Source organism: Carcharodon carcharias, chromosome 1 (assembly GCF_017639515.1).
Source record: "Carcharodon carcharias isolate sCarCar2 chromosome 1, sCarCar2.pri, whole genome shotgun sequence".
Taxonomy (NCBI): Eukaryota; Metazoa; Chordata; class Chondrichthyes; order Lamniformes; family Lamnidae; genus Carcharodon; species Carcharodon carcharias.
The window spans coordinates 179,606,455-179,625,176 of NC_054467.1; the positions used below are offsets into that span (position 1 = coordinate 179,606,455).

Sequence of the window (18,722 nt, forward strand, 5' to 3'; positions counted from 1 at the left end):
TCAGGGAGCAGTGCGCTCTTTCGTGTGCATGCACAAAAGTGCGCACTTTGACAGCTGGGGCATAGCGCTTCCTGTCAGGCCCACCCACTCAAAACGGCAGCGGGCCCCATTTCGGTGGTGGGGGTCGGCTGTCCGTCTGCCGCCGAGCTGGTGGGGCCCGCACGCCCACCAAGGGCAAAACTCTGCCCAGAGTTAACGTTTCGAGTCTGTGTGACTCTTCTTCAGAACTCTGTAATTAGCAGTAATTAGCAGTAACTGGAAAGCACTGTGTAAGCAGGCTACGTTCTTTATTTCTTGCGGTTTAGACAGGGTAAACTCATGAATTTGCGTATCATCCTTGCGCAGGGGCCATGCTAATCTTCTCTGTATCGTTCCAATTTTAGTATATGTGCTGCCGAAGCGAGCACAAAGGGTAAACTCACTCTCAGTTGTAAGAGCTGAGTAGTTAACTAGTTAGCTGGTTAAATCTGGTTACTGTAGCCCTAGTTCAGTTTACTATAAATTTAGGGTTCTTTAGTGCAGCTGAGGAAACTGAGTGCAGACTTGGAGTTTAGTGAGTGGGGGAGACTGGTGAAAGGGGAGGAGGTGTTCATTTCCTTTTTCTTTCTTTCCCACCCAGTAGTTATTGGTTCTTGATCTACTACTTGGAAAGGGGCGATCTGTTTGTTGAGCATCAGGTAAGTGGGTAAATTCTATTCTATCCCTAAGGTTTAGAATAGGACACACATTGGCAGTAAAATTAATAAAATACAGAACAAAGCAACAGAAATAAGTGATTAATATAATTAAGTAATTATTCAAAACATATTAAGGGTGGCAGGACAGGTGATGTGTCAAAGCTGCAGCATGTGGGAGCTCCTGGATAACATTGTGATCCAGGGCAAACACGTTTGAGCCAAGTGTTTGCAGCTTGAGGAACTTCGACTCAGAGCCTTTGAGCCGAAGGCTGAGGTGCAGACACTGCAACACATCAGGAAGGGGGCAAGCTACCTGGATGCTTTGGACCAGGAGGCAGTCACACCACTTGGGATAGGGTCCTCTGATTTGGTCAGTGATCAGGGACAAGAGGGTGTCGCTGCGAGTGAGACAGTTAAGGGGACCCAGGGGGCAGGAGTGCAGGAGTGTGAACCTCTGCAATTGCCCAATAGGTTTGAGGTTCTCTCAGCTTCTTTGGATAAAAGTGGGGGCTGCAAGGTGGATGAGCACACTAACCATGGCACCTTGGCACAGGAAGCCATTCAAGTGGGGGGAGCAAAAAGGAATGTTGTGGCAGCAGGGGACAGTATAGTGAGGGGGATTGACCCTGTCCTCTGTAGCAAAGAGCAAGAGCCCAGACAGCTGTGCTGACTGCCTGGTGCTAGGGTTTGGGACATCAGCTCAGGGCTGGAGAGGAACTTGTGGTGGGAGAGGGTGGACCCAGTTGCTGTGGTCCATGCAGGCACCAATGACATAGATAGAACTAGGAAAGAAGTTCTGTTTAGAGAGTATGAGGAGCTAGATACCAAATTGAAAAGCAGAACCTCAAAGGTTATAATCTCTGGATTATTACCTGAACTATGTGCAAATAAGATTAGAGAGGTGAATACATGGCTCGAGGCCTGGTGTGGAAGAAGTGGGTTCCAGTTTGTGGGGCACTGGCACCAGAACTGGGGAAAGTGAGAGCTGTACCGTTGGGACGGTCTACACCTGAACCGAGTTGGAACCAGTGTTCTTGCGAACCACATAATTAAGGAAGTAGAGTGGCTTTTAAATAGTGAGGGGAAGGGATCAAATATGAAAATATGTCGTACCGCAAAGAGACAAGGTAAGAGAGGAAAATAGTAATATGGGAATGAGTGTCGGAGAATGGCAGGAAGGGACAGAGAGAAAAAACCGAAGAATGCACCAAGAATCAAGACTAGGTGTCACAAAGATAACAAAAAGACAAAACTAAAGGCTTTGTATCTGAATGCACATTGCATTCATAACAAAATAAACAAATTGATAGTGCACCTTGGAGTAAATGAATATGATCTGATAGCCATTACGGAGACCTGGCTGCAAGATGACAAGGATTGTATCCTGAATATCGAAGGGTATATGAGCTTCAAGAAGAATGGGAAGCTAGGTAAAGGTGGAGGGATAACACTGTTAATCAAGGATGGCATTTATGCAATAGTTAGAAGTGACCTTGGTTCAGGAAATCAGGATATACAATAGGTTTAGGTGGAGATGAGGAATAGTAGCAGAAAGAAGTCACTAGTGGGAATGGTCTACAGGCCCCCTAACAGTAATCACAATGTAGGACAAAGTATACAAGAAGAAATGTTGGGTGTTTGTGATAAAGGGATGGCAGTAATCATGGATGACGTTAATCTACATGTAAACTAGAAAAATCAGATTGGCAGCAGTAGCCTAGATGAAGAATTTGTAGAATGCTTTCAAGATAGTTTCTTAGAGCAGCAAATTCTGGAACCAATCAGAGAGCAGGTTATATTAAACTTAGTATTCTATAATGTGACAGGATTAATTAATGACCTCAGAGTAAAGGCACCTCGAGGTAGCAGTGACCACAATATGGTTGAACTTTACATCCAGTTTGAAAGGGAGAAGAGTGCATTTAAGACTTTTAAACATTTTAAACTTAAATATGGGCAATTATGTGAGCTAGCTAAAGTGAACTCCAGAGAGTGAGAATGGGGAGTTAATAGTAGATAATAAGGAAATGGCAGATGAAAGGAACAAATGAATGACCAAATAAATAAACAAATATTTTGCTTCACTATATAGGATACAAAAAACATTCCAGTAGTAGCTGTAAATTGGGAGGCAGAAGGGAGAGAGGGACTTGGTAAAATTACAATCACTAGGGAAGCAGTACTGAGCAAACTGATGGAGCTGCGGGCTGACAAGTCTTCGGGTCCAGAGATCTTAAGAGAGGTGGCTAATGAGGTAGTGGATGCATTGGTGTTAATTTCCCAAAATTCCCTAGATTCTTGATAGGTTCCATCAGACTGGAAAGTAGCAAGTATAAACCCCCTATTCAAGATGTGAGGGAAGCAGAAAACAGGAAACAATAAGCCAGTTAGCTTGACATCTGTTGTGGGGAAGGTGTTAGAGTCGATCATTAAAGAGGTTATAGCTGGGCTCTTAGAAAAACTCAAGGCAATCAGGAATAGTCAGCATGATTTTATAAAAGGGAAATCATGTCTAACCAATTTATTAGAGTTCTTTGAAGGGGTAGCATGTGTGGTGGATAGACAGGAACCTGTAGATGTGCTGTACCTGGATTTCCAGAAAATGTTTGATAAGGCACCACATCAAAGCTTATTGTGAAAAATAAGAGCTCTTGGTGTAGAAGGTAACTTATTAGCTTGGATAGAAGACTAGCTAGCTGGCAGAAAACAGAGAGTATGCAAAAATGGGTCTTTGTCTGACTGGCAGGATGTGACTAGTAGGGTCCCACAGGGGTCTGTGCTGGGGCCTCAGCTTTTTACAATTTACATCAAGAGTATAATGTGGGAAAATGTGAAGTTGATCACTATTGCAGGAAGAATAAAAAAGCAGAGTATTACTTAAACTGAGAACGACTGCAGAATTCCGAAATGCAGAGGGACCTGGGTGTTCTCGTGCATGAATCATAAAAAGGTCGTATGTAGGTACAGCATGTAATCAAGGAGGCTAATGGAATGCTAGCTTTTATTATGAGAGGAATTGAACATAATAGTAAGGATGTTAAGTTTCAGTTATACAGGTCATTGGTGAGGCCGCATCTCAAATACTGTGTGCAATTTTGATCTCCTTATTTAAGGAAGGATGTAAGTGCATTGGAGGTGGTTCAGAGGAGGTTTACTAGATTGATACCTGGAATGAGCAGGTTGCCTTATTATTAGGATAGTCTGGGCTTGTTTGCACTGGAGTTTAGAAGAACGAGGGGTTACTTGAATGGTCTTGACGAGGTGGATGTGGAAAGGATGTTTCCTCTGGTGGGGGAGCCCAGAAGCAGGGGACACTGTTTTAAAATTAGGGGTTCCCCTAATAGACAGAGATGAGGATTTTTTTCTCTCAGAGGATTGTGACTTTGGAACTCTCTGCCTCAGAAGGTGGTAGAGGCTGGGTCACTGAATATTTTTAAGGCAGAGGCAGATAGATTTTTGTTAGGTAAGGGAGTCAAAAGTTATCAGGGGTCGATGGGGTATGGAATTCAAAGCACAGACAGATCATCCATAATCTTATTGAATGGCAGAACAGGCTGGAGGGGCCGAATGTCCTATTCCTGCTCCTATTTTGTATATTTACATGCACTGCAAACCACATGAAAGCCTTTATGGAAGCATGGAAACCAGATAGGAAAAGCCTCAATCTGTTCTGGAATGAAACCAGTTGACTTGGTATTGATCTATTTGGTGCAATCCTTAATTGTTTCAGAAGCATTACACCATAGCTATGTCATGTAGGATGAGCAGGAATGCTTCACTATAATAGATAGTTCTACCAAAAATAATCAAAATTGGCAGAGTGTAATGGTTTATATGATACACGTTCAATTGCTCTGACCCTCTCTCCAATTCGACCTTTTATTATTCAGTTTGTTGAATTCTACAACAAATCATACAAAACACATTCCAAGTGCCATTTCAAGAAAATGCCAATAAAATATAAGAGAAAAGCATCACAAGTCATACATAGATTAACCATCAGACCTGATCCTTTGTCACGTTATGGTTTTTAATCCTGATATGCTTTGTTATCCATTTGAGATATTCCATAGATAAACACGTGTAGATGCCAGGTTTGGTGGGCTCTCCACAATCTAGAATTTTCCAGGTAATTCTGTTTTTGTTTTGGATTTCCAGCATCCGCAGTTTTTTTGTTTTTATCTCCACAATCTATGCCATTTGAAACAATGCCCTTGGACTCTTTCTTCTTGTTCTTCATCATACATATTAATGGCCCACCAGAATCTCCCTGAGACAAATATATAAAATGAAATTGATTAAAAATATACCTCAAAAGTATTTTAATATAACACATGTTAATGTATCAAAAGCAAAATACTGCAGCTGCTGGAAATTTGAAATAAAAACAGAAGATGCTGGAAACACTTATCAAGTCAGGCATTATCTATGGAAAGGAATAGAGTTAAAGGGTGGAATTTAATTGTTGTGGTGGTAGCAACCCATACATCCCGCCTTCACAGCCACTTTGGGCCCTCTGACCTGATTTAACAACAACCAGGAACATGCCTGGTTTGCGATGGGGTCCTCCATGTCTTTTGCCATGGGGGTGTGTAGGAGTTTTCCACTTCCAAGAGCAGCTGACCAATCGGAGATCGGCAGATCTCGAGTAATCTAGTACCTGTAGTACCACGAGAATGGCAATTATAATGAAGTCCAGTCTTTACATTCAGCAGGATCTCCATTTCTTTGGCCTCACCCCAGTTGCCCCCACACTACCAAGATCCTCTGTACCCTCCCCACCCCTCTGTAAATAGTTGGAACTGTATATCAATTCTTTATGGTCATTATTATTGTCTATTGAACTTAATTTATATTTGTGTAGATTTTCTTTAGCATCTGGGCAGAAAAATAAATTATACAGAGCACAGATGAAATATTAGACAGGGAAGACTGCTCTCCTGTCACATAGCCTACCACTTTTCAATCCATTAACCCTGGACTCTATCATTTCTCAGATGATCCTTTATGGCCAAGTATGGTCCCAGGATGTAGTCATTTAGATAAATTCAGTACATATATTTTCATCTTTGATATTCAAACTGGAATAAATATCGAACACCCAACAAGTTCTGTTTGGCAAACATATCAATATCAGAACCTTCTTCAATTTTATAACACATTGAAACAATAGCCATCAGTTCAACACAATAATAATGGGCCAGATTTTGTGATTAGTCATTCATTATACTTGCACTTTCATTGCCTTTTGTGTTGAAAGTTACTGTCGGCTAATTAGCATTGTACCCTCTGTTGGGTTGGTGTTGGTTCCAGAATATATCTGTTAATGAAGTCTTAATTAGCAGCAAGTCTTTATTAACTATGTGTAACTGTATACATATATACAGTAAAGGGTTTAGGCAAGGAGCTATCTCCATGTCTACATCCCTTGTGGTTGTGGCATGTTGGCTGGAAGTTGCAGTGCGTGCACAGTGTTGCTGTGTTGCCCAGCTGTATCATCATCATAGTTGAAGGTAGACGCTTTTCAGAATGCTGATTGCTCTCTGGTACCATTTCCACCAGCGGCATCATGGTTATATTGTGGGCAGTAGGTTGGTCAGGCCAATGGGGGCTTTCCAGGACTTGGAATGAAAATGGACAAATCTGCTCTGCAAAGGGAGAAGAGAGATTAAAGGTGAAATCTGAATCTGAGTACTCATCAGTGTTTGAGCACTCAGGGCTGTGCTGTTCTGGCTGGATAATGACAGTGGTAGTCTTGACATCCTCTACCATCTGGAGGAGACCCAGGGCTATGTAGGCATCCCTGCTCAGGAGAGTAAAAGGCTGGTTATGGATGGCATACATCAGCTCAAAAATATGTGCTGCCACACCTTAGTGGTTACAGGCATTTCTCACAATGTTTGCTAGAGGCAACTGATGTTTGAAGTTGAGCCACATTCCAGTGTTCTCAGCAGTTCTCATTTTTCCTTAACAACATCATCTTTTGTTAATGAAAGTTGATTCTTGTCGCTGATCAGTTTTTCCTTAGCAGAGTATAATTCCTTAGTGCTATCCTTCAAACTCACATTCTGTAATTGCATTCTTCCAATTGTTTTTGAGACACCTCACAGTCTTCAGTAAGAACTTCTACCTTCGCTTGCCATTCTATGTTCCTGATTTTTGTCCCCTTGTATATCTCTTTGGAAATATAATGCTTTTCCAAGGTTCCTTCCAAGTGCATAGTTGCTTTCTTCAGCACTGCAGTCTCTTTCTTGTGCCTCTTTGCTTCCTCCCGGAATAGTGAATGTTCCTGAATCTTCTCTGAAAACCTGTCCTTCAGTTCATTCAGAGTGACGTTAAATTAATTTTATTTCACATTGTAATTTTGCAGAGGAATAAAGGGATCTTTGTAGTGTGTGAAGGTCCTTCAACAGGTTTTCTGTTTCATTGTGAAGCTCAATTAATTACACCATCTTGAGTTTTCTTGCAATTTACCAGACTATCATCGAATTTGTTCTGTTTTTCTGCCATTCTGCTGCTCAAGGTAGTCTTTATTCCAAAATGATGCCGAAGGGTTATGTACTGATTGAATTTGATCTTGAATGACAATTAGCTGTTCTTTCGCCTGTTTATTTTCTTGTTTAGCTCTTGTCTGCTTAATTTGAATTTCAGTGTAGCCACAGGTGAGGTGCTGGAGGATTGGAGGGTAGCTCATGTTGTCCCATTGTTTAAAAAAGGCTCCAAAAGTAAACCAGGTAATTACAGGCCAGTGAGCCTGACGTCAGTAGTAGGTAAATTATTGGAAGGTGTTCTGAGAGATCGGATATAGTTATTTGGACAGTCAAGGGCTGATTAAGGATAGTCAGCATGGCTTTGTCCGTGGCAGGTCATGTTTAACGAACATTGTAGAGTTTTTCGAGGAGGTTACCAAGAGAGTAGATGAAGGAAAGGCTGTGGATGTTGTCTATATGGACTTTAGTAAGGCCTTTGACAAGGTCCCACATGGGAGGTAAGTTCAGAAGGTTCAGACACTTGGTATCCAAGGAGAGGTTGTAAACTGGACTCAAAATTGACTGTGTGGGAGAAAACAGAGAGTGATAGTGGATGATTGCTTCTCAGACTGGAGGCCTGTGACTAGTGGTGTGCCTCAGGGATCCGTGCTGGGACCATTGTTGTTTGTTGTCTATATCAATGATCTGGATGATAATGTGGTAAATCGGATCAGCAAGTTTGCTGATGACACTAAAATTGGAGGCATTGTGGACAGCAAGGAAGGCTTTCAAAACTTGCAGAGGGATCTGGACCAACTGGAAAAATGGGCCAGAAAGTGGCAGATGGAATTTAATGCAGAAAAGTGTGAGGTGTTGCATTTTGGAAGGAAAAACCAAGGTAGGACATACACAGTAAATGGTAGGGCACTGAGGAGTGCAGAGGAACAAAGGGATCTGGGAGTTCAGATACATAATTCCCTGAAAGTGGCGTCACAGGTAGACTGGGTTGTAAAGAAAGCTTTTGGCATACTGGCCTTCATAAATCAAAGTATTGAGTATAGGAGTTGGGGTGTTATTGTGAGGTTGTATAAGACATTGGTGAGGCCAACTTTGGAGTATTGTGTGCAGTTCTGGCCACCTAACTACAGGAAGGATATCAGTAAGACTGCAAGAGTTCAGAGAAGATTTACTAGGATGTTGCCGGGTCTTCAGGAGTTGAGTTACAGGGAAAGATTAAAATCAGGTTAGGACTTTATTCCTTGGAGTGTAGAAGAATGAGGGGAGATTTGATAGAAGTTTACAAAATTATGAGGGGTATAGACAGAGTAAACGTGAGGAAGCTTTTTCCACTTAGATTAGGAGAGATAAGCACAAGAGGGCATGGCTTTAGGGTGAAAGGAGAAAGGTTTAGGGGGAACATTAGGGGGAACCTCTTCACTCAGAGAGTGGTGAGAGTGTGGAACGAGCTGCCATCTGACGTGGTAAATGCGGGCTCACTCTTAAGTTTTAAGAATAAATTGGATAGATACATGGATGGGAGAAGTCTGGAGGGTTATGGACTGGGTGCAGGTCAATGGGACTAGCGGAATAATATTTCGGCACAGACTAGAAGGGCCGAATGGCCTGTTTTTCTGTGCTGTAGTGTTCTATGGTTCTATGCATAGCTTCAATGCAGTTTTATCTGAAGTAGCATTCAATGTATTTTTAACTCCTCCTCTGTTTCTAGGGGCATATATTGGTTACTCAAAAAGTCTTTCAAGGTAACAACTTATTTATGTGCATTTCTTATCTGCTAACATGTCTGACTGTACTTCATGTTGAGTTCTTCCAACTCAGCTTTGATACGAACATTCTCTGACTGTACTTCTGCTTTTACTTGCTCTGCCTGTCTCAGGGCTTCCTTGTCATTCACTATCAGCTGCTGGTACAGTTCTGGAAACATGTCTAAGTCATCAAAAAGGAATTCATTTGGGACTTCTGTCTGGGGCTTCCCATAAAGATGTATTAGTGTGGCTTCTGGAGAATTTTGTGTCTCTCTGGCACGCTTATGTGTGTTTTTTTTGGGTGCTGTCTTTTGCTCTTTCTCCACTTTGCTGGGGGAAGGTTTCTATGGGCAGAATTTTTACCTCATCAGGTGAGTGCCCCAATGTCAACGAGCAATCATGTGATATTAGAGTCGGCGGGCGCGCGCGGGAATTGGCAGTGCACTTGGTGACAATTAAAAGGCCTATTAAAGTCATTAAGGAGATAATTAACTTAAAATTTTCGCTGCCTGTCCAACCTTATGGTTGGAGGGCAGGCAAAAAGGCCAAGCAGCCTTTGCAGTTTTTGGGAAACCTCATCTTCGGCTTCCAGGCTCTTTTCTCTGGAGCTTTTTCTGGTGAATTTTCTCAGCATCTTCAGATTCAGTTGGGAGCTTCTTTCAGGTCAGAATATCTGTTGAAGTTTTTTTTTCCTTAGGCTGAGATTTTTTGGTCACACTGTTGCGGGCAAGATGAGAAAATTTGGAGAGCGGAGAACAGTCAAATGGGACCAGAAAATTCACCCTTAGTCTTTCAGAATTTCTGCGAGGTTGAGAGTTTTTGATCACAAGCTGACACTATGCTGGGATGGTGTTGGTTACAAGATATGTCTGATAAAAATATCTTCATTGTCTTCTGTATGTTAACAGCAAATCTTTATTAACTACTTGTAACTATAACCTTTACTGTGTATATGTTTACAGGCAAGGAGCTACCTCCATGTCTAGGTCTTAACATGCCTCTGCTGAACACTACACTGATGCTAGGTCTACATCATGTGCCTTCTTACATCACTATGTGGGCAGTACTATTCTCAGTCCCCATTATCCCTGTATGTGCCAGACTCTTCTATTGCACCCTCTACAGGAGACCTGAACCTGTGTAAATAGGGCAAGCAACTCTGTATTTCCATAACCTATCAGTTTGAAGAATTGTTAATGAACAGCATGGAATCTGTGCCACAAAGTGGCAGTTAGAATATTGAATTCAATGTCAAATCATGCACAGAAAGCAAAATAAAGAATGGAGAAGAAAGATTGGTTAAGAGAGAAATAAAAGGACATAAAAAGGAATGCCTAAAATTATTAAGCTTTCTTTTAATTTCCAGCAATAATTAAGATCTGCAAGAATGAGACTCCACACCTGGAAACATTCATTTTCACTCCCAGTTGTTTGACAGTAATTTAGACTTATACTGTTTTAAAGATAATGATATTGCAATGGACAAGGCCTAACTTTTTTTTGGTGGCTTTACTTTGTATCAATTGGGTAAGTGCAGGAATTATACACCATTCATTGTATTGGAATGGTCAGTCAGCCAGCAAGATACTTGGCGGAATCGTCCCAGATTTGCACTAAGTGCGGTAATGGGTGGGGAAAAGGACATTTTACCTGCCTGCCACAATGGTGGCTTTTCACACAGTACCATACCAATCCCGCACATTAATCATGCATTTCCAGGAAACATGCTGTTTCGATGTCAGGCAGGCTCTCATTCGCCCGCCATGCCATCACCTCGCTGCTTCATCACATCAAATGCTGTATTTAAAGTACAGCCATGCGCACGTCTCTCAGTGCTTCCAGCCTAGAGCTGCTGCACAGAAGACATGGCACTGAAAGGAAGAAGACAGCAGCCCCCCCGGATTTAATGATGCGTCCCTCAAGCACCTTTTGGATGCGTTGGAGGCTCACCATGATGTCCTCTACACCTGCTCTGGCCACAGGATGGGCAGCAACATCATAAGGCCAATATGGGAGGCAGTGGCAGCAGTGGTCAGCGCCAATGCCTTGCAAAAGAGGACAGCCACCCAGTGCTGCAACTAGATGAGTGGTCTCACAAATTCTGCCAGAGTAAGTCATTCCTCTCATCACTCTCAACTCACATACTCACAAACCCATCACACATCCACAAGAATCTCACACCTCAAGGGACAACACCACTAACTCTCACACAGACCCTCACATCTCCATCAGGCTCATATCCTCTGGAGCTCGCATCTTCATCCATGTCTCCATTCACCACACAAACATTCCATGCTGTGCCATGCGTCCTGCCCACATTCTTTCCATCTGTTTTCAAGCAGGAGAAGCTGGCTTACAATAGCAGGGGGCGGTCCCAGGCTGGGGATAGAGTGGCCCACATTAGGCCCCTCAGTCACTTTGAGGAGTGTGCCATCACGCTGACCGGTGAGGATGTGGACCGTGCCTGCGGTGACATTGAAATCAGCAGCAAATACCCTTGTGAGGATCCTGTACCACATCACTCCTCTCTCAATGCAACTGTGAGTGCTCTCTATCCTGCTTTTGATTCTGCTGCCATGCACTAATTATCTCTATTTTGGTTCACAAACAGCTCTGCCAAGGGACCAACACCCTCAACCAGCCAGTCCCTCAGCTCTCAGCTCCATCCAGGTCCTCATCTTCAGCCAAAAGGACACATCCTCCATTGAAGAGCTGGAAATAAGCAGCCCAGAAAACCCAGCACAGCGCTTACTCACACCCTGTACTAGGACAGAGACAAAGGTAGGACCTAGATCGAGAGCAGGTTCAGGTTCACAGCCTGGTGGTCACCACATGGACACGTGTCTGCAGCAGGTGGAGGCAGGCTCAGCTGAGCTCCCCGGCACACAGAAGACTGCTGGGGAAGAGGCCTCTGTGAGATCAGAATCAGATGACGAACCTCTGGATTTGACATTCAACTCATCCTGGATAGTCAGCAGAAGATGGTGTAACATCATGCAGAGCTGAAGAAAGCCCTCAACAGAGTGGTACGCGAGTTGGAGGAGTGCATCTGCCTGCTCTCTGATGAAGTGGTGCCCACTTGTGCGAGTATGGAAGTCTCCATGGAAGTATGGCGGATGCCACTGAGACTCTGGGCCAGCAGAACGCGGAGATGCGCACAGATCTGCACTCTATTGTGATAGCCATGGGTGAGTTTCTGCAGCGGCAACATGAGAGGGAAACGGGGCACCTTGATGACAATCCAAGTGCTTCCTCCCCTCAAGGAGTCAAGCTGGGGCTCTCGGACAGGAGGGAGGAGGAGCGCAGCTGGACACCCCTGGGTCATCTACTCAGGAATCTCAGACGCTGTCCTCTCCCTCTGAGTGCCCTGTACCTGTGACCCCCTCAACCTCATCCTCTGTCACCGCAGAGGGAGCAGCTGGCCCACAGGAGGACAGCTAAACAAGATGGGGCCCCCAAGGCCTCGGCTCTCCAGAGGGCCTACACCGAAGTCATCTGAGACAACAGGACCAACAATTACACAGGCTGTCTGCACCCCTGCTGCGGATGTCAAGGCAGCACCAAGAAGTTTAAGGTGTTCAAAAGTTAAGAAATTCTGATCACAGTTGTTTGCAAGGGTGAACACATTTTGTCATTTTACAATCTGAAAATTCACTTTCACTGAATAATGTGTAATGGTGTCTTTCAGCTTCATTGACAGGCTTTGCGAGTCCTCACACTGCATCCTCCCCCACTAGCAGTTCAGCTGCATGCAGTCAGCCCACAAATGATTCTGGAGGGAGAGGTTTGTGTGTGGGAGGGCTTTTCGGAGCCTCGTGCAAGCACTCTCCCACGCATACAGATCCTTCCCGTACCACACTTACTTCACTGCCCTGAGTATTTTCAGTGCTGCCTTCTGGGGTTCGCTTTCAGCTGTCCATCTGAGCTGACCTGCATCTCCAACCACCCAATGATCACCCGATCTCTCCCACCATGACTCTCATTTCACTTTCAATTTAGACAGCATAGTAATGCTGCAGTTTTTCTTGCGCTCCCCCATCTTCTTCCCCTCCCTCAGCGACCCATTTCCATTCCCCCATTACAGTCGACCTCACCTGGCATCATCTTCCACCTCCCCACTGTGACCTACCAGGCACAGTGCTTTTCTTTCAGGAATGCTCGGGTGAACGTGGACGTTCCCTTCCTTCTTGAAAAATCCCACCCTATTCACATTAATCTCCCTGACCTCCTTCCCACCCCCAGGGTTCGTGTCAGCCTCCAAGTCCCCACCAACCACCCTTGCCATCCCGTCTACTGCTACTGTCCACCCTCACCCTCCCACCCTACTGCCTCACTCTGCTCTCGGTCTTTCTCACCATTCTCTCTTACTACGCCCAGCCTCAGGTTGCTCCCCAGGAGGCAGTCATGGACTCGACAGACCTAGACTTCCCCCCTTCCGGACTCCTTCCTCTCTTGGAACTCCTTCCCACACCACCCTGGACTCCCCCACCTTAGTCCTTCTATATTCCTTACTCTACCTTTCCTTCCCCTCTCCGGACCCCTTCCTCCCTCCAGACTCCTTCCCCCCTCCGGACTCCTTCCCTTACACGTTCCTCCCCCCTTACACCCACCTCCCCAATTGCTGTCTTCTCCCCCGTTACCCCCTCCTCTCTCTGTACTTCCTCCCCCCTCTCAACCTCATGACCCCAGTACCTTTGTTTCACCATCCCAACCTCATCCCCCAACACCATCGGTCCCCCTCTCCCAGCCTCACCGCCCTGACACCTTCGGTTCCCCCCTTCCTGAAATCACCCTCCCAATACCTTTGTTACCCCCTTCCAACCCCACCTTCCCGTCACCTTCATTCCCACACTCCCAACCTTATCCCCCCCTGACACAGCTTCCTCTCCCACCCCCTTGCCAATTATCCTTTGTGAGCAGACCCTGAATGGTGACTTTCCACCTTCTGTGAGCTGCGTCGTGGCAGAGCCATGTCCATGAGAATGCACCCATCACACCCTGGACGTTCCTCCAGGGTCCTGTTGCTGTCGGGCTCCAGCATCTTCTGCTCCTTGGATGTCCACAATGTGAGCAAGGCCCTTGCGGTAAGTCTCGACTTCTGCACGTCACGGTTGTCAAGATGTGTTCTGTACTGAAGTATTTTCCTGCCGATGTGGGTGGATGATACAGGGTAGGGGGATGATTCTGGCAGGCTGGGCTTATAATAACATACAATGAGGCTCCCAACATCCGACAGTGGGAAATGTGGCCCGCCATTGACGGGCAGAACAGGCGATTGCAAACTGGTTTCATGATCTCGTGAAACCGACTTTTTGCCTTCTTGCCATATTGTCCGCTCATGCTACTGCTCATGCCACCAAACACTCCCAGCGCCAGTGGGCACAGAAAATTCCGCCCACTGATATCATGCAGTATTTGAAGAAGCAGAGCACCTTGGACAGCAACATCTAATTTTCTATCAGTAGTCACCGAAATTTGCTCTGCGATTTCCACATAAATAACGGCGAGGCGTCTTTATTTCTCCTGCAAAATCCAGCCCAGTATAACTTTTAATTAATGAAAACAACTAGCAATCTGCCTTGTAATGGCTGTACTTTGAAACTCTTGGAATTTTAATTTAAATTTAGAGAACTGTAGCTTACCGCACATGAATCCTTTTTAGCTTTACTATCACCAGCACATAACATATCTTTTGTTATGAAGGGATCATAGTTGCAGACCTTCCTGCCAATGACAGTTATAATTACTTCCCTCAGGGTATCAGATACTTTCAGAACTTTAGGATCTGTCGTTCCTCATCCTGCAACACTGCACTTGGTTCCAGCTTTGACATCTCCCGTTGATTTAGGCAGCTTCAGCGTTGACGCATACTTGTTCAAAATAGTCTCATGGGCCAACTGTCCCAAATTAAAAGAGAAAATAAACTGGATTATTAGATTTAGAACCAATGCCATTGGTCAACCATGACGCATTAAAAGGAAAATGTTTTATTTTAATTTTAAGCACTAAATCTTTTGAGCTTTCAAGAGCTCCACTGCGTGATCATGATTGTTTATGATCATTTTTTTTTTTGCACAACCTAATGCAATTAGCTATATTATGTTTCTGAATTCTTTTGTCTACTTGTTCAGCCTCCTGGAAAATAAACTTATTTCTCGGATCACTGTCTGTATGTCAACGTGACCATGTCTATGCCAATATGCTGCCACATTTCTATGCAGTTTATTAAAAAGCATAAAAATAGCTGTTCACAAGAGGGTGCAAAATCTAATTCAATTTCTAATGCGACATTAAAAACAGCATAGACAAATTAGGAGGCTAACTCAGACAAATAATACTTATAAAACACCAAACTGTAAACATCTTACTTGATTTTTGAAAATAGGACAAAACGCGAATAAACTTCAATAAATGTTAGATTTCAATTCTTTTCATGGTTATTTACTGATGAATAAGGCTACATTCTTGCCCTATATGGGACATTATTCCTTAATTTGGCATCTCCTTTAAAGCACTATTTATCATCTAATTCACAATAAATGTATATTAAACCACTTTTGCTTCCAAAGGGATAAAAGAAAATCATGGAACAATCTATAATGTTGTAAATTTATCTAAATAAATGGCATTAAACCAATGCCTGGCAAATCACCGGAAAAAAATAATTGTCCAATAATTTATACAGATTTTTCTTTTCCCACCTATTTCCATTATTTTTAAATGTATTTCCATCCATTGTTTTATCTCTACCTTTTAGCCTATTTCAATCCCTTCCCCCCACCCCACCCCCACTAAGGCTATCTGTACCTTTATTATCACATTCCTTAAGTAATATCATAAGCTTCAACACCTCTTTGTCCTTTTGTCTATGACATCTTTTGGTTTTCTCCACCTATCACTGGCCCTCTATCCAGCTCTACTTGTCCCAACCCCCCTTAAACCAGCTTATATTTCACGTCTTTTCTATTTTTCCTTAGTTTTGTTGAAGAGTCATATGGACTCGAAACGTTAACTGTGTTCCTCTCCACAGATGCTGTCAGACCTGTTGAGTTTTTCCAGGTATTTTTGTTTTGGCTGTCTAACAAAACAGCAGCCCTTGATCATCACATTTACTTTTGCAGAATTTCTCATGAATTTTTAGAGGACAATCTGACAGACCAAGACCATATTCTACCTCGTATAAAGGACTTGAACTTTTACTGAAGTTATAGATTATGTGGTGAAGATGCTGACATGATGCTGTTAGATAATTCCTTATGGTGAAGGAATGGCAATATATGTCCAAGTCAGTGTAAGGGGAACTGGGAAGTGATAGTTTTCTCATGCACCTGCTGCCCTTGTCCTTCTAGGCGATAGGATTCTCAGGTTTGGGATGTGCTACTGAAAAAGCCTTGGTGACAGGGTGGAGTGCATCTTTAGATAGTATGCACTTCAACCATGGCTTTCCAGTAGTTGGGGAAGGGGGAGGTGGGCTGGGATAGGGAGGGGGGGAGGATGTTTGGGTTGGTGGATAATGTGCTGATTAAGGGGACTGCTTTGTCTCTTAATTACAAGAGTGTGGGTTAAAAACACCTCTTCGGAGACTTGAGCACATAAGCATGCCTACGGCCTTAGTGCAATACTGATGAAGTGCTACACTGCCAGAGTTACTATCTTTTGAATGAGGCTCTGTCTGTGCTGTCAAGTGGATGTAAAAGATCCCATGGCACTATTTTAAGAAAAGACAGGGTATCGCTCCTGGTGTCCTGGACAATATTTATCCCTCAACCAACGTTACTAAAACAGATTAAGTGGATTGAGTCTTGGGATGAGGGGATTGGCCTATGGGGAGAGAGTGAGTAGAATTGAACACCATTCTCTAAGATCTAGAAGGATGAGAGGTGTTCTCACTGAAATGTATAAATTTCTTAGAGGACTTGGCAGTATAGATGCTGAGAGGTTGTTTCTCCTGGCTGGAGAATCTAAAACTAGAGGTCATAGACTCAGGATAATGGATTGACCATTTAAGACTGAGGTGAGGAGAAATTTCTTAAGGTACAGAGAATGCACATTGCTATGACAGGCAAAGGAAGGGCCTCCAAAGCTTGAACTCTCTTCCTGGCTAAGGAAAGATTAAAATGAGATAGAGAAAGGAAGCTTATGACAATTATAAGGTTCATCATATGTTTGAGACCAAGCTGAATGTAGAAAGCACAGAGGAAATATGAAAAAAATGGAACAAAGAGAAAGAAAGTGCATGAGAAATAGATTCATGGCTAACATAAAAGGGAACACATAAGGCTTGAAAACACATTGACAGTAGAAGCTCAGTCAAAGAAGCATGTGGTTGATTAGGGCTAAAAAAGAGTTCATGTTGTGAAGGCAGATAACATAGCAGAGGTGCTAAATCTACACTTTGCATCTGTCTTCATTAGAAAAGAGGATGCTGTTAATGTAACATTAAAGGAGAAAGCAGTAGTGTAATTGAACAGAATAAAAATAGAAACAGAGGATATGCTTAAAAAGTTGGCAGACCTGAAAGTTGCAAAGTCAACCAGCCTAGATGGGATGCATCCTGGAATACCATAGAAAGTAAATTGCAGAGTCACTGGCCACAATCTTCTAATTGTCTTTGGAAATGGGTATGGACACAAAGGATTGAAGAATTGCAAATGTTACGCCCCTGTTTTAAAAGAGGGAGATGGATAAACCTAGCAACTATAGGCCAGTCAGCCTAGCATCAATGGTTTTAGAGACCAATAATCTGGGACAAAATTGATTGTCATTTAGAAAATCATCAGCTAACAAATGTTTATCGGTATGGATTTGTTAAATTGTGCTTGTGTATCATGATCTAGTTCTGCGACGAAGTAACGGGAAGGACTAATGAGGGCAGTGTGGTTGATATAGCTATATTCACTTGAAAAAATTGTGCGTGACCAAGTACCCTATAACGAATCAGTTAGCAAAATTAAATCCCATGGCCAGAAATTTCACCCCATCAGGGGGTTGTGCGGGAGGCAGGCGGGGGCGGGTGTGAACCCGATTGGCGCCCCTGATTGGATCCATGCCACCATTTTACGTGGGTGGGTCAATTAAGACCCACCCATCATGACACGCGCCTGGAAGCGCTGAGCGCTCCCTGTGCGGGTGGGGGCGAATTCCCTGAGTGGTTCCCTGCACTCTTTCACGTGTATGCACGAAAGAGTGCAGAGATCTTCTTGAGGCCGAACTAAAAATCAAAATGACACGCGGTGACGTCAGGATGCCTGCCTGACATCACCGCACATCATTTAACGACCGCTTGCTAACAGGAAAATGTTGCCCCATGGGTTTGGAGGGACAAGGGCACCAGAATTTTGCCATCAGCGTGCGGGGACAGGCCCGACATGCCGATGAGTAAAATGATGCACGATGATGTTGGGCGTGTGTCCCGACATCATCACGCATCATTTCAAGATTTCATTCGGCAGGCATGCGCCGGAGGCGGCTGCACACCCGCCGAACTGTCAACGGCTTATTAAGGTCATTAAAAAAGTAATTAAATTGTTAACAATGCTGCCCATCCAACCTTAAGGCTGGCGGTAGGCGAAGAGCCCAAGCGGCCTTCATATTTTTCATGGGCGGGATGAGGTTTCCTGAAGCTTTCATAAAATAAATAAATAAAATTTCCTAACTCCACAAACATGTCCCAGCTCATGTGACACTGTCACATGAGGGGACATGTTTAAATAAATTTTTACTTTATTTATTAAAATGTTTTGTAACCCATTCAATCTCCCTGAGGCAGCTCAGTGCCCCAGGGATATTGCGGCGCTCTTTCACGCATGCGC

The 18,722-nt window shown here is 43.8% G+C and overlaps 1 non-coding gene and 1 pseudogene across 1 annotated transcript; both read right to left on the bottom strand.

Annotated features, from left to right (window-relative positions):
- Positions 1–300: 300 nt before the first annotated feature.
- Positions 301–407, bottom strand: LOC121285774. The gene has a single exon (XR_005944781.1). It is a non-coding gene; the product is annotated as a U6 spliceosomal RNA (small nuclear RNA).
- A 4,269-nt stretch (positions 408–4,676) lies between these two features.
- Positions 4,677–18,722, bottom strand: part of LOC121275692 — a 31,095-nt pseudogene continuing 17,049 nt past the window's right edge.